Here is a 13593-nt window from a genome sequence, read left to right on the forward strand (position 1 = left end):
GCACAACAAACACATAAATAAATTTTTCAGAAAAAAATAGAAACTCATGTCTCAGCAGTTTTTAAAATCAAACATTCTACACTAGAATCTAAATATACTTTAATTTGTGATTTACATATTTAGGAATGATTATAGAAAAATATTATGTCTTTGTTTTCCACAATTAGACTTTCTGTAAGAGCAGAAAATTGTTTGTGTAGTGAAAACACTTCAGTCCATAACATACAACACTTGTTGGCATCGCATGTCATAGCATGCATAGCTCAAAGTGCATGTTAATATGTTCAAAACCAATGTGAAGTCACACAGTGAAACAGTCCAACACTGTCAGAGAATCCTTGGATTCCTTGTACGTTACTTTTTTTTTTTTCCAGAAACCTTTTACTGTTACCAAAGGTTTTTTGTTTTTTGTTTTTTTCTTTTTTAACACCCAACATTAAATTGCATGACCATAAATGAGTTTACAACCCATTGTTTAAGAAGCTGGACCTAGAATGTATAATCAGATAATTCAAATCTAATATATTCTATTACAGGAGATAAGCTTAGAGTATTAGTAGACAAAAGAATAATCCCCAGACTCTGGAGTCAGCACTTTGGCTGTCCCTGTGAAACCCTGCAAGCTCCTTGTCTCCTTGCTTTGCCATTTCATGCTGGAGCTGTTCCACATCTTTATTTTCCTCATGTCACCAACAGACTGCTGTTCTCCTTCCCTCTGTTCATATGTAATATTCAGATCACTCTTGTGGTTGTTTGATTGGGATGTCCCCCATAGTCTTGGGTATTTGAACACTTGGTCCCCAGTTGGTGCTGCTGTTTGGGGAGGTATGGCCTTACTAGAAGAAAGGTGTCACTGAGAAGAAGCCTTTGAGATTAAAAAGCCTCTGCCATTTCTAGTTTGCTGTCTAGCATCATTTTTCTAGGTTTCCTTTAATCTTAGGAAATGATGCATAGAATTATGGTAGGAACCTTTCTCTTTGGGCTATTAATCCATTGTGCCTGTCTTCTTTGGATCTTGTACCAAATAATCCCTCCTATAGCATTCATTGTAGAGACCCACAGAGGTTTCCTAGTGAGAACTTACAAGAATCTGAGCTTGCTTTACCCAGCAGGGCTGCATAAGGGGATGATTTGACCACTGGCATGGTTATCAGGTGTTGGGAAGGGTCTGCAGTTGGCTGTGCGGTGTGCTTTGATCTAGCAAGGGGGAGGTCTTTTGCCCCACCCCTTGGCATTGTTATAAAAAGCCCTTTTGAAGACACAGAAGGTGCTTGTGGATTTTGATCCAGGTGGTACCAAAGCTCTCCTGTTTCTGTCTCCTCTCTGCTATCTTTCGATCTAAAAGTTTCTTATCTCTCCTCCTCATAGGAACCCTTTAAAAGGTGGGGAGCTGGCCTTCCACAATTCATGCTTGCACTTTACAATGTAAGCTCTCAGCTTACTTTACTTATTCAGTACTGTTAGTCCTCTGGAACCCTAGGCCCAAATAAACCCTTCTTGATGTTGTCTTTGTCATGATGACTTATCACAGTAATAGAAAAGTAGTTGATATAACTCTCAGCTTGCCGCACCTACATCATTTTTCTAGGCTTCCTTTAATCTTAGGAAATGATACATAGAATCATGGTAGTAACCTTTCTCTGTGGGCTATTAATTCATTGTACCTCTCTTCTTTGGATCTTGTACCAAATAATCCCTCCTATAGTTTACTGTTGTCTCCTTCCTTGAAAGAGAAGAATAGTACAGTTGAATAGCACCTAATTGTATCACCTAGATCCAGCCTAGATCCATTTTCAGCCTTTGGTCTTTTTTATGTGTGTGTGTCTTCATGGCAAGGCCATGACCCAAAGCAGCTTGGAGAGGAAAGAGGTTATTTTGCTTACACTTTCACATTACAGTGCATCAAAGGAAGTCAAGGCAGGAACTGAAGCAGGAACCACAGAGGAATGCTGCTTACTGGCATGCTCAGCCTGCTTTCTTACACAACTTAAGACAATCTACACAGGGTTGGCATATTACTACGCCCCATCTTACCCCCTGTAGGAAGGCCCACCTCCACCAATGGTTAATCAAGGAAGCACACTGTCAGTTGGCTCACCTACAGGCAATCTGAAAGAGGCATTTTCTCAGTTGAGGTTCCTCTTTCCAACATGTCAAGTTGACAAAAGCCAACCAGGACCATGTACATTTGCTTCCTGTGTCCTATTTAGAAAAAGAAGTAGTTTGGTTTTTGCTGAACCATTGAAAGGTAAACTTTAGACAGGACATTTCATACCTAATATCTCTGCATGAGTTGCCTTTAGAGTTTCTTTCTATATTGCCACATATCATCACATGAAAAAAATTACAAATTCTCCAGTATTTTCTAACAACCCTTATTAAATTTTTCCATGTATATTCAAATCATCATATAATAAGGATTTTAGCAGGGTCTGTCCATGATGTTTGGTTGTTGTTTTGGTTTTGTTTGTTTGCTTTTTGTCCTTCCAGTGCCTTAGCTCTTCCTTTCCTAACACTGTCTTTATGAAAAGAAAATGAAAATACTTTGGAAGTGTGTCCTGCATTCTAGATCTGTATGTTTGATTCTTTATATTACATTGTCCCTCTAGTCCCAGTATTTACAGTAAATCAGCTCTAAAGACTTGGTTAGATTCCAACTTTGCACAGAAGTGTTTCATGGTTTATGTTGTGCATTTAAATTCTTGCATCAGGAGACACCATATCAAGTTGCCCCACTATATGATAATAAGGTTCAGTTGCTTGGTTAAGAGAAATGGCTCAGCAGCTTAAGAGCAACTGCTCTTGCAGAGGACCTAAGTTTGGTTCCCAGCACTCACACTGGGCAACTCACCACCACCTATAATTCCAGCTCCAGGAAATCTGATGCTCTCTTCCAGCTTCTGCAGGCACTTGCACTCAAGTGCACACAAGTATAATTTTGAATAAATTTTTTAAAGTAATGCAGTTCACCAGGAACTCTAACCTGGTCGGGAGGTTCATTGGTTCCACTGAGGTCTATGGTGGGATAGATTATTACTAGATGGAAGAGACGGTGGAGGACCTGAATGACTTAGACTGGCATGCAAATTGAGTGTGTAAAAGGCCAAATCAACGAGAGAGAGAGAGAGAGAGAGAGAGAGAGAGAGAGAGAGAGAGAGAGAGAGAGAGAGAGAGAGATGAGAGAAGGGCAAGAGCAATAAACAGGTCTCTCTGGGTTACTCAAAAACAAATTTGGTGATTCACTGATAAGATGATGGACTGGAGGGTGCTTTGTGGGAGCCAGATAATAATAATAATAAAATAGTCACAAAGAGAAACAGGAAAGGATGCAGAAATCTATGGAGGAAGAAAACGATATTAGATCAGCAGACTGAATGCCACCTCATCTGAGCAGTTTGTTTCCTGGTTAGGGGACAGGACCCAGAAGCTGCTACCAAAAAGGTAAGCCATATGAAAGCCAGGCAATCCTTTCTTCCTCACAAGCCCACAGTCCTCAATCTTCAGATCCACTTGTGGGTGTGGGTGAAGCAGTGATCCTCCAGCAAATGGGTGAGCAGAGGAGAGAGATCCCATTTTGTCATGCTGTGTGACTAGGAGTACAGTGGCAAAGACATCTTGAGGTTATTGTATACAATGACCTACCAGGGTTAGGAGCCTCCATTTGACCTATCACAGCTCCTGTGTGCAGGAAGACCCAGATAGGCAATTTTAGACTGCAGGAATCCAGAGATTCGAGCAGTCAGCAGAAAGCTGGTTCATAAGAAGCTGGCACTGTCCTTGGTATTGGGGAAATGATCTCTTCAACTGAAATTACTGTGAAATTTCATACTTCTGATCCTGAGGCCAGCAGTTGAGTAAAACCCTGGAGCCATCTTGTCTGTCATTTGCTGCTATAGAGCCTGAGAAGTCTTGAAATTTCAGGGATATATATAATTTGTTTTTGAACAGCTAAATGAAATTGCATATTGTGTAAGCTAAAGTCAAAGTATACCAGGTACTCTGCCTTGAAGCCTTGGCACATTCTATACTCTGGGCCTACAACACATTCTACATGAGTTATACACTTCTTTCCCTTCCTTCAAGTCTGTTTTCAAGTGGCATGTTATTGTTGAGGCCTTTCTTTGGCCATCCTGTATAAAATAACAACATTGCACCATCACTACCTTGCTTCCATTGTCCTGACTTACTATCTCCATAATAACTATCAACATTTGGCATACTATGTATTTTCTACCCCCTTCCATATGATGCAGATCCTGAATGTAATGGAGTTTTCATTCCTGATATGGCCCCAGTAACTAAAACATGATTTTGCATATAATAAGTGATAGATAAATAAGGCAAGTATTGATTTTGTTGTTACTCTCTACAAGAAACCCAAGATTCAATTGGATTGCTGTCTGCAGCAACAACCCAGAATAAATTTGGGATGTGAGTTGAGTAGGATCGAGATACTGTTTCCCCTTTCTTGCCACCTTGAGTCTGCCTGATTCTACAGTCAAGAGTATGCATTTCTAGCATTCCTGTGGAGTGTCCCATGAGGTACAGATTTCCAACCCTGTATCCTCAGCTGGAACCTCCCCAGTACCTGGTATGTGCCTTATCTGAAGGCCACCACGACTAGCCATACTCTAACCTTCATAAGTCAGCATTGTAAAATAAATGCATAAGATAAGAGAGAAGCTTCCAAGGGAAAGAAAAGAAACCTGAGATTCAAAGAGGTTAATTTGTTCAAAGTATTAGATACTGTTACTGAAAGCCTTTGCCTAGAATGCTATTTTCATCCGGCTTTGTGTGCTCTTCCTACTCCAAAGATTGCTTCAAAGTGTTAGAATGAAGTTAAACAAGCATCAATAAACTGATCTTATGCTCCAACAATATAGATCAAAGTAAGAAAGACTTTCGCTTTGCTTGTTTTTATCTAGATCTGAAAATACAACTATTCTCTGAAAGCTTGAATATACACCAAGTGTGAAACTTGAGACTATCTTGTATTATTAACATGGTTTCCTGAAACTAATAAAAATGAGATTTCAGTTCCTGAAATGAGCTACAGTTCTTGAAATATTCAGTTTTGAGCACCTGGCCAAAAGCACACCATGTTACTGTAAATAATAGATCCGGGTTTCATCCTAAGACTGGATCTGTTTAGGGGTATGTAGCAGGGATCAGGTATTATCTGCCAGTTACCAGAAATAATTACTCCTAATAATTATCCTCAAAGTTTTTAATAAAGTTTTTCAATTTATGAAATACTTGTTTGGAACATTGCTTTGCCCGAATGAGATGCACAATAATTTTAACATGGATAGTTAGGGGATAAGCTACATTTATACCTTTCTCATAGTGACCAATATTGATGTGTTTATGAATGAGCATTTTAGGATTTATGCAGGTGTGCAATTCATCCCATTTAGCTAATGGGAAAAACATTGTGTGAGGAATAGTAACTTTCTAAAAACGCTTGATGGAAAAGTATGATTGGGGGTGTCTTAGGGTTTCTTTTGCTGTGAAGAGACACCATGACTGCAGCAACTCTTATAAAGAAAAACATTTCATTGGGGTGGCTCATTTACAGTTCAGAGTTTTAGTCCATCGTGATCATGGCAGGAAGCAAGGCAGCATGCAGGCAGACATGGTGCTAGAAAAAGAGCTAAAAGTTCTATATCTTGCAGGCAACAGAAATTAGTCTGTATCACTGGGTGTAGCTTGAGCATATATGAGGCCTCAAAGTCCGCCTCCACAGTGACACACTTCCTCCAAACAAGATCACACCTATTCAACAAGACCACACCTGACAGTGCCACTCCCATTGAACTTATGGTGGCTAATTTCTTTTAAACTATCACATTGGGTCAGTGATTTTCTTCTGGCTAGTGGTAATTGTCAAACAGCCCCTGATGTTTAGAACTAGATAACATTAGAATCATGTAAAATTGCCAACATATGACTAGTTTTGACCTGTAGTAACAGCAAGCAATCTTATGTGATTCAACTATTAAGAGAACAATTTAAAGCCATAACATAGGTAAAGTCAGAGCAGAAATTTCTGCAAACACTTCCCTTGTGTATTCTAAACATGCATTCTACTACTGAGGTATATTCCTGTAGGTCCTGGTGCCAGGCAGTGTCAAGGGTGGGCTTACTCTCCTGGCATGGGTTTTAGGCTAGACCAGTCTTTGGTTGGCCACTCCCTCAATCTCTAGGCCACTGTTACCTTAGCATATCCCATAGGCAGGACAGACTGTAGGTTGAAGGCTATGTGATTGGTTTGGTTTCCCACTCCTTCTACTTGAAATCTTGCCTGGTCACAGGAGATGGCCAGTTCAGGCTATATATCTGCTATTGCTAGAAGTCTTAACGGGAGTCATCCTTGTAGATTCCTGGGAGATTCCCTTGCACAAGGTTTTTACCTGACCCTGAAATGCCCCCACATTCCAGTACTCTCTCTCTCCCCTAAACCTGATTGCTCATGTTCCCATTCCCACTTACCCTCAGTCCACTCTTGAAATCTTTTGTATTTCCCCTTCCTAGGGAGATCTGGACATTCCCCCATGAACCCTCCTTGTTACCTAGTCTGTCTGGGTCTGTGGATTGTAGCATAGTTATCCTTTATTTTACAGCTAATGTCCACTTATGAGTGAGTACATACCACGTTTTTCTTTCTCAGTCTGGGTTACCCCACTCAGGATGTTTTTCTAGTTCCATCCAGTTGCCTGGAATCTTGGAGTCATTTTCATTTGTGTTTCCTTGATGACTAAGGATGTTGAACATCTCTTTAAGTGTTTTTTTGGTCATTTGAGATTCTTCTGTTGAGAATTCTCTATTTAGATCTGTAACCCATCTTTTGATGGGATTATTTGGTTTGGTAATATCTAGATTCTTGAGTTCCTTATATATTTTGGAAATCAGCCCTCTGTCAGATGTGGGTTGGTGAAGACCTTTTTCCATTCTGTAGGCTGCTGTTTTGTTCTATTAATGGTGTCTTTTGCCTTACAGAAACTTCTCAGTTTCATGAGGTCCCATTTATTAAGTGTTGATCTTAGTATCTGCACTATTGATGTCCTCTTCAGGAAGAGTTCCTCTGTGCCAATGAGCTCAAGGCTATTTCACACTTTCTCTTCATTCAGGTTCAGTGTATCTGGATTTATGTTGAGGTCTTTGATCCACTTGGACTTGTGTTTTGTGGAGGGTGACAGAAATGGATCTATTTGCATTTTTCTACATGCAGACATCTAGTTAGACCAGCACCATTTGTTGAAGATGCTTTCTTTTTTTTCCATTGTATAATTTTGGCTTCTTTGTCAAAAATCAGGTGTCATAGATGCGTGGACTTATGTCTGGGTCTTCAATTCTATTCCATTGATCCACATGTCTTTTCATACCACTACCATGCAGTTTTTATTACTATAGCTCTGTGGTAGAGCTTGAAATAATGGTAATACCTCCAGAAATTCTTTTATTGTACAGGATTGTTTTAGCTATCCTGAGCTTTTTGTTTTTTCCATAAAAAGTTGAGTATTGTTCTTTCAAGGTGTGTAAAGAATTGTGTTGGGATTTTAATGGGGATTGCATTGAATCTGTAGATTGATTTTGGTAAAATGACCATTTTTACTATATTAATCCTGCTGATCCATGATCATAGGGGATCTTTTCATCTTCTGATACCTTTTCCAATTTCTTTCTTCAAAGGCTTGAAGTTCTTGTCCTGCAGGTCTTTCACTTGCTTGGTTAGAGTTACCCCAAGATATTTGAGATTATTGTAAAGGATGTTGATTCTCTGATTTCATTCTCAGCTTGTTTATCATTTGTATATAGGAGGGCTACCATTTTTTTAAGTTAATCTTATATCCAGCCACTTGACTAAAGGTGCTTATTAGCCGTAAGAGTTCCCTGGTAGTTTTGGGGGTTGCTTATATATAGTATCATATCATCTGCAAATAATGATACTTTTGACTTTGGAGAAGGAGCTGAGGATTCTACATCTTGATCTACAGGCAACAGGAAGTGAACTGTGTGTCATACTGAGCATAGCTTGAGTATAGGAGACCTCAAAGCCCACTCCCACAGTAACACACTTCTTTCAACAAGGCCACACCTACTCCAACAAAGCCATACCTTCTAATAGTTGGCTGGTACTATTTTGAGACTTGTAACCTGTCATTCTATCCCCTTCTTGTCTGTTAAGAGTTTCTGCTGAAAAATCTGCTAGACTCTGATGCAGTTGCGCTTAAGTGTGACTTGTGACTTTTCTCCTGCAGATTTTAAATTTTGAACTGTAATTGACAAATTTGATAACAGTGTGCTGTGGAGGAGATCATTTCTGGCTGTTTGTAGTTGGGGTTACATTTACATAAGCCTCTTGATTTTGGGTGCCTGTGTCATTCTCAAGAAAAGAGAATTTTCTGCTATCATTTCATTAAATATGGTTGCTGTTTAACTATTTTGTTTTATTTCTTGAGACAGATTTGCTGTATAAACCTCAAACTCATGATCTTCAGTTTCTCAGGTACAGAGATTACAGGTGTTTACCACCATGCCCAACATCATTAATGGGTTTGCTATGTGCTTAATCTCTTTTGAGTATACTAACAATATAGGTGTTTAATCTTTAATAGTGTGCCAAAGACCATTAATTCTCTTTTCATTCTTTGTTTCTACTTTTTTCTTTTTCTGAAGCAGGGTCTTACTATGTACCCCTGGCTGACATGGAACTCACTTATGTAGACCATGCTGACTTCAAACTCACAGAGATCCTTCTGCCTTTGGCTTCTGAGTGCTGGGATTAAAGGTTGTGCCACTATGGCCAGCTGTTTCTCCTATTTTTAATTAGTTTTCCAAATGAGCATACAAAGCATTGGGTTTTGTTCTGGTATTTTCATATTTACTTTTTTGGGTTTTGATGGTGGTGGTTTTTTTGTTGTTTTGTTTTGTTTTGTTTTGTTTTGCTTTGTTTGAGACAGGGTCTATCTATGTAGACTTGGCTGTCCTGGAACCATGTAGACCAGGCAGGCCTTGAATTCACAGAGATCCGCCTGCCTTTGGCCTCCCAAGTGCTGAGATTAAAGGCATGTGCCATTGTGCCTGGCTTTGCTTTGTTCTTATCTACATTTCTGTTGCCTTTTTTTCTGAATGGAATATTTTAAAACCTGTCTTCCATGTAGATATTTTGTTTCATTATTTTTTGGGATTTTAAGTTGAATCTTTCATTTGTTCTTTCGAGGCTTTCCTTTCCAAAGTTTCTATTTGGTTCTTTTTCAAAATTTCTTTGCAGAATCTCTCATTCATATCTAAGAAGTATTCCTAGTTCCATCTAACCTTTCATATGAATTCTTTTGGATCACATTTTTTATCAAGCATTCTCCTGAATTATTTGTCAGACTTTTCATCCATTTCAGTTTCTTTGGAATTTGTTGCTAGAGAATGATTTTTAGAAATTTTTTTAATATGATTTGGGTTTCTGCATTTAGATTTGTATGTCTCATGGTTCTTTCAACTGCTTTTACAGTGTGGCTATAATAAGTGGCATTCTCCTAAAGATGTGCGGTTATCAGTTTGTTTTAAACTGTTAGCTTTTTTTCCAGATGGACAGGCACCAAAGTATAGTCTCCTGTAATTTCTTTTTAAAAAAGATTTACCTTAGTACTTTACTTTATGAGCACCATGTGTATGCCTGGTGCCAGAGTAGGCCATTTTGGTCTCGAATCCTCTGGAACTGAACTTACAGACTGTTATGAGGCTCCTTTTGAGTGCCAGGAATGGAACCCAGGTCCTCTGCAAGAACAGTAAATGCTCTTAACTGCTGAGACATCTCTCCAGCCCTTTCCTGTAGTTTCTCCAGGTGTGATTAGTGGATCTGAACAGGATGTGCACTGTTTGGGCTCTGTGGTCCCCGTGAACACACCAGCAGTCAGGCAAAGTGATATGGGATAAACCTCTAAAATCTACATCAGGTGGTAGTGGCATCCTTTGGTGGTGTTGATGTTGGCTGTATTACTGGTAAGGGTCTTTGGCACTGCCTGTACCAAGTAGGAAGGGGCCTAAAGTACTTATAGTGGTCACACCCAGTCCTGAGAACAGTCCACGGTCATTAGAGCATATGGGGCCAGTAGAAGTAGGAACTGTAAAGCAGCAAGAATTGTAGTGTTCTTTGCTGCTACTGTAGAAGTATTAGGAGCTGTACCCTTGCCCCTGCCCCTGCCACACCATGAAACAGGATATGAACCATTGACTAGGGCTTTTCTCCTTTAGAATCTTTGAACGGAAGTACCTCCACATGTGAGCTTAGTATGTCACAGTCACTCCCAAGGAAACTTCCTCTCTGGAAGACAGGGCAGCAGCACAGAGCTAGGGCATTGTTTCCAGCTACCTCAGCATGCCCTTGTCAGTGGGCATCTGTGGAGGCAAAACTTGTGTCTCCTTGTTTCTGACACCCGTGTGCCGAACTGAAAGGAGTGGTTAGTCCAGCATGAGTGACAGACAGGTGTGAATCTACATGGTTTCTCCCATTTCTCATCTCAGAATGCAAGTCTGTTGATCTCGCTATCCTTTTCTTTTTTTCTTTATAGAGGTGTTTCTTTAGCTCAGAGTTCTAGAGGTTCAGGGATAACACCAATACTGCCTGGGGCTTTTATAAAGGCATCATGATGACAAGAGCATATAGAAGCCAGAGAGGGCCTCTCTCTCTCTCTCCTCTCTCTCTCTCTCTCTCTCTCTCTCTCTCTCTCTCTCTCTCTCTCTCTCTCTCCTCTCTCCTCTCTCTCCCTCTCCCTCTCGCTCTCTCTCTCTCCTCTCTCTCTCTCTCCTCTCTCTCTCTCCCCCCCTCTCTCCTCTCTCTTCCCTCTCCCTCTCCCTCTCCCCCCTCTCTCCTCTCTCTCTCTCTCTCTCTCTCTCTCTCTCTCTCTCTCTCTCTCTCTCCTCTCTCTCTCTCCTCTCTCTTCCTCTCTCCTCTCTCTCTCTCTCTCTCTCTCTCTCTCTCTCTCTCTCTCTCTCTCTCTCTCTCTCTCTCTCTCGACAAGGTTTCTCTGTGTAGTGCTGGCTTTCCTGGAACTCATTCTGTAGACCAAGCTGTCCTAGAACTCAGAGATCTACCTGCCTCTGCCTCCCAAATGCTGGGATCAAAAGCGTGCAACACCACCGCCCAACAGAATCTCTCCTTTGATCCTTCCCTTCTCTTGTATTTTGCATCACCCATCCGTACAGTATAGGGTGCTCAATGGATTTTCGTCACAGTCACTTTGTTGAGCCAAGTTTGGTTCTCAACTAGGATACTAGGCACTGAGCTAGTGCCATAGAATATGTGTTTGTTACATCCCAGAAATTGTATATGCAGGGGTTACTGATATTCCTTTTCAAGATAGCTCCTCACTACAGTTCATGGTAGGCTTGCTGAAGAATGATATGAAATCCTTTTCCAAAGCAAAGCTACTAAGTAGATTTCAGGCTTATCCAGTTACACAAGCCTACAAGGGTTGCAAAACTTTGCAGTAGCCATTAATGTAAGTAACCTTGCTGGTGGTTCACTGGAACTTTTTCCCCCCCTTAACCCACCAGAGGGGTGGTAGATGCCTGGATGGTTCTCTTAATATACTATTGTCCCAAGATCCTGAATCTTACAAGGTTCCAGGTATTAGTCTGTTGATTACAGTGATCCTCCATTATCACTCATCTCAAAATGCAGCAATATTTTGTTGCTTTTGTTTTTCTTTACAGTAGAGCTGGTGAGTGTTGAGTGTTCCTAATCAGCTATTGCATTCAATCCAAGTCTTGCATCTGTCATATGAATGTTACAAGACAGAAGGTGAGAGCCAAGTATTGGAGATGTGTAGTCAGAAGGTTTCTCCAGTCTCGCCCGGCCCCAAGGTCCCACAGCTGCTAGTACTGGGGGATGTCTTTCTGTATGCTATAAATATATGTTGCTATGATTGGTTAATAAAGAAGCTGCTCTGGCCTATGGCAAATCAGGTTATGACCAGGCAGGAAATCCAAGACAGAGAGAGGAAGAAGAAAGACTGGGGAGAGATGCTGCTAGCCACCACCAGGAGAAGCAAGATGTGAAAGTAAAGGTAAGCCATGAAGCCACGTGGCAACTTATAGATAAACAGAAGTGGGTTAAGTTATAAGAGCTAGCTAGCGAGAAGCTTAAGCCATAGGCCATACAGTTTGTAAATAATATTAAGCCTCTTTTTTTTTTTAAAGATTTATTTATTTATTATGTATACAATGTTCTGTTTGCATGTATCTCTGCAGGCCAGAAGAGGGAGTCAGATCTCATTACAGATGGTTGTGAGCCACCACGTGGTTGCTGGGAATTGAACTCAGGACCTCTGGAAGAACAGCCAGTGTTCTTAACCTCTGAGCCATCTCTCCAGCCCAATATTAAGCCTCTTAATGATTATTTTATAAACGGTTGAGGGACCTCAGTGCTGGGCAGGACAGGAGAAACCTTCCAGCTACAGACATAAAATGAAGTTTGAGAAAAAGTATGTATCTTTGACTCTTGCTATAGTAGTGGTAAGGGGCAGGGCCAGGTTTGCCTTATACTACATGCTCAATAAATGGTAAATATATAAATGAATGGATGGATGCCTCACTAGTAATTAATAAGTGCTCCCATTTTTAATTGTGTAGCAAACATCTTAAGTGAGATCTCTTCAGAACTATGTAATGTATTTAGCTAGAAGGAAACATAGAGATACCCTTACTTTGAAATTGAAAAATTAAAGGTTGAAAAATATGATTACACTAATGTTATACTGAGAAAAGAATACAGTTAATACTCCTGGTTACCAGTGTATTACCCCATCTAATGCATCATAGGATAAAGCAACTTTCTCATCATTATCAGTAACTAACATGGATGATTTTCACATCCAGAATATGACAGAGTCATATTCTCATTTAGTCTCATTTAGTGTTATAACCCAAAGAAACTTTTAAGGTGATTTACTATAGGCTCTATCATAGAGGAGAAAATACACAGAATGTTCAATGTTGTCAAAGGTTTGCCAGCTAAAAAATCAACACTCAAACTCAGAGGATCTGGAGCCCCACATGCAGGGCACATTTCACATTAGACTGAAGGATATGAGTGTACTGGAAGCTCATTTGGTTTTGACATATTGACATGGCATACACCTCTCCAATTGGGGGCAACAGGAAATGTTTATTTATGTACAAGTACATGGGAAATCAATTTCCATTCAGCTTTTTAAAAAAATCATTACAAATAAAAAGATTTTGTTAAATACATTCATTCTTTACACACAAAATACATCCTTTACACTTTTACTCTCGTTATGAATTACTTCTTAATAATAAAACTTAAACTACAACAGTCAGTAGGCTTGGCGATTTGATGATCTTTTTTTCAAGGAGGAAGATCCAAATGTTGAGATACTTGATAAATAAGAAATCATGCCTTTAAAATGCTCCTTCATTGATTGAATGATCCTACCAGGTTTAATGAATGCCTTCTCCAGTATGATTGGTAGCTGTCTTTAAAGGAATGCTGAGCACTTTGAAATTCTCAGTGATGACAATGTAATTTCTACAAAGACTGAAGGAGTCCTCATAAAATTTGTAACAATATCA

This window comes from Peromyscus leucopus, chromosome 1, assembly GCF_004664715.2.
Source record: "Peromyscus leucopus breed LL Stock chromosome 1, UCI_PerLeu_2.1, whole genome shotgun sequence".
In the NCBI taxonomy this organism is placed as follows: Eukaryota; Metazoa; Chordata; class Mammalia; order Rodentia; family Cricetidae; genus Peromyscus; species Peromyscus leucopus.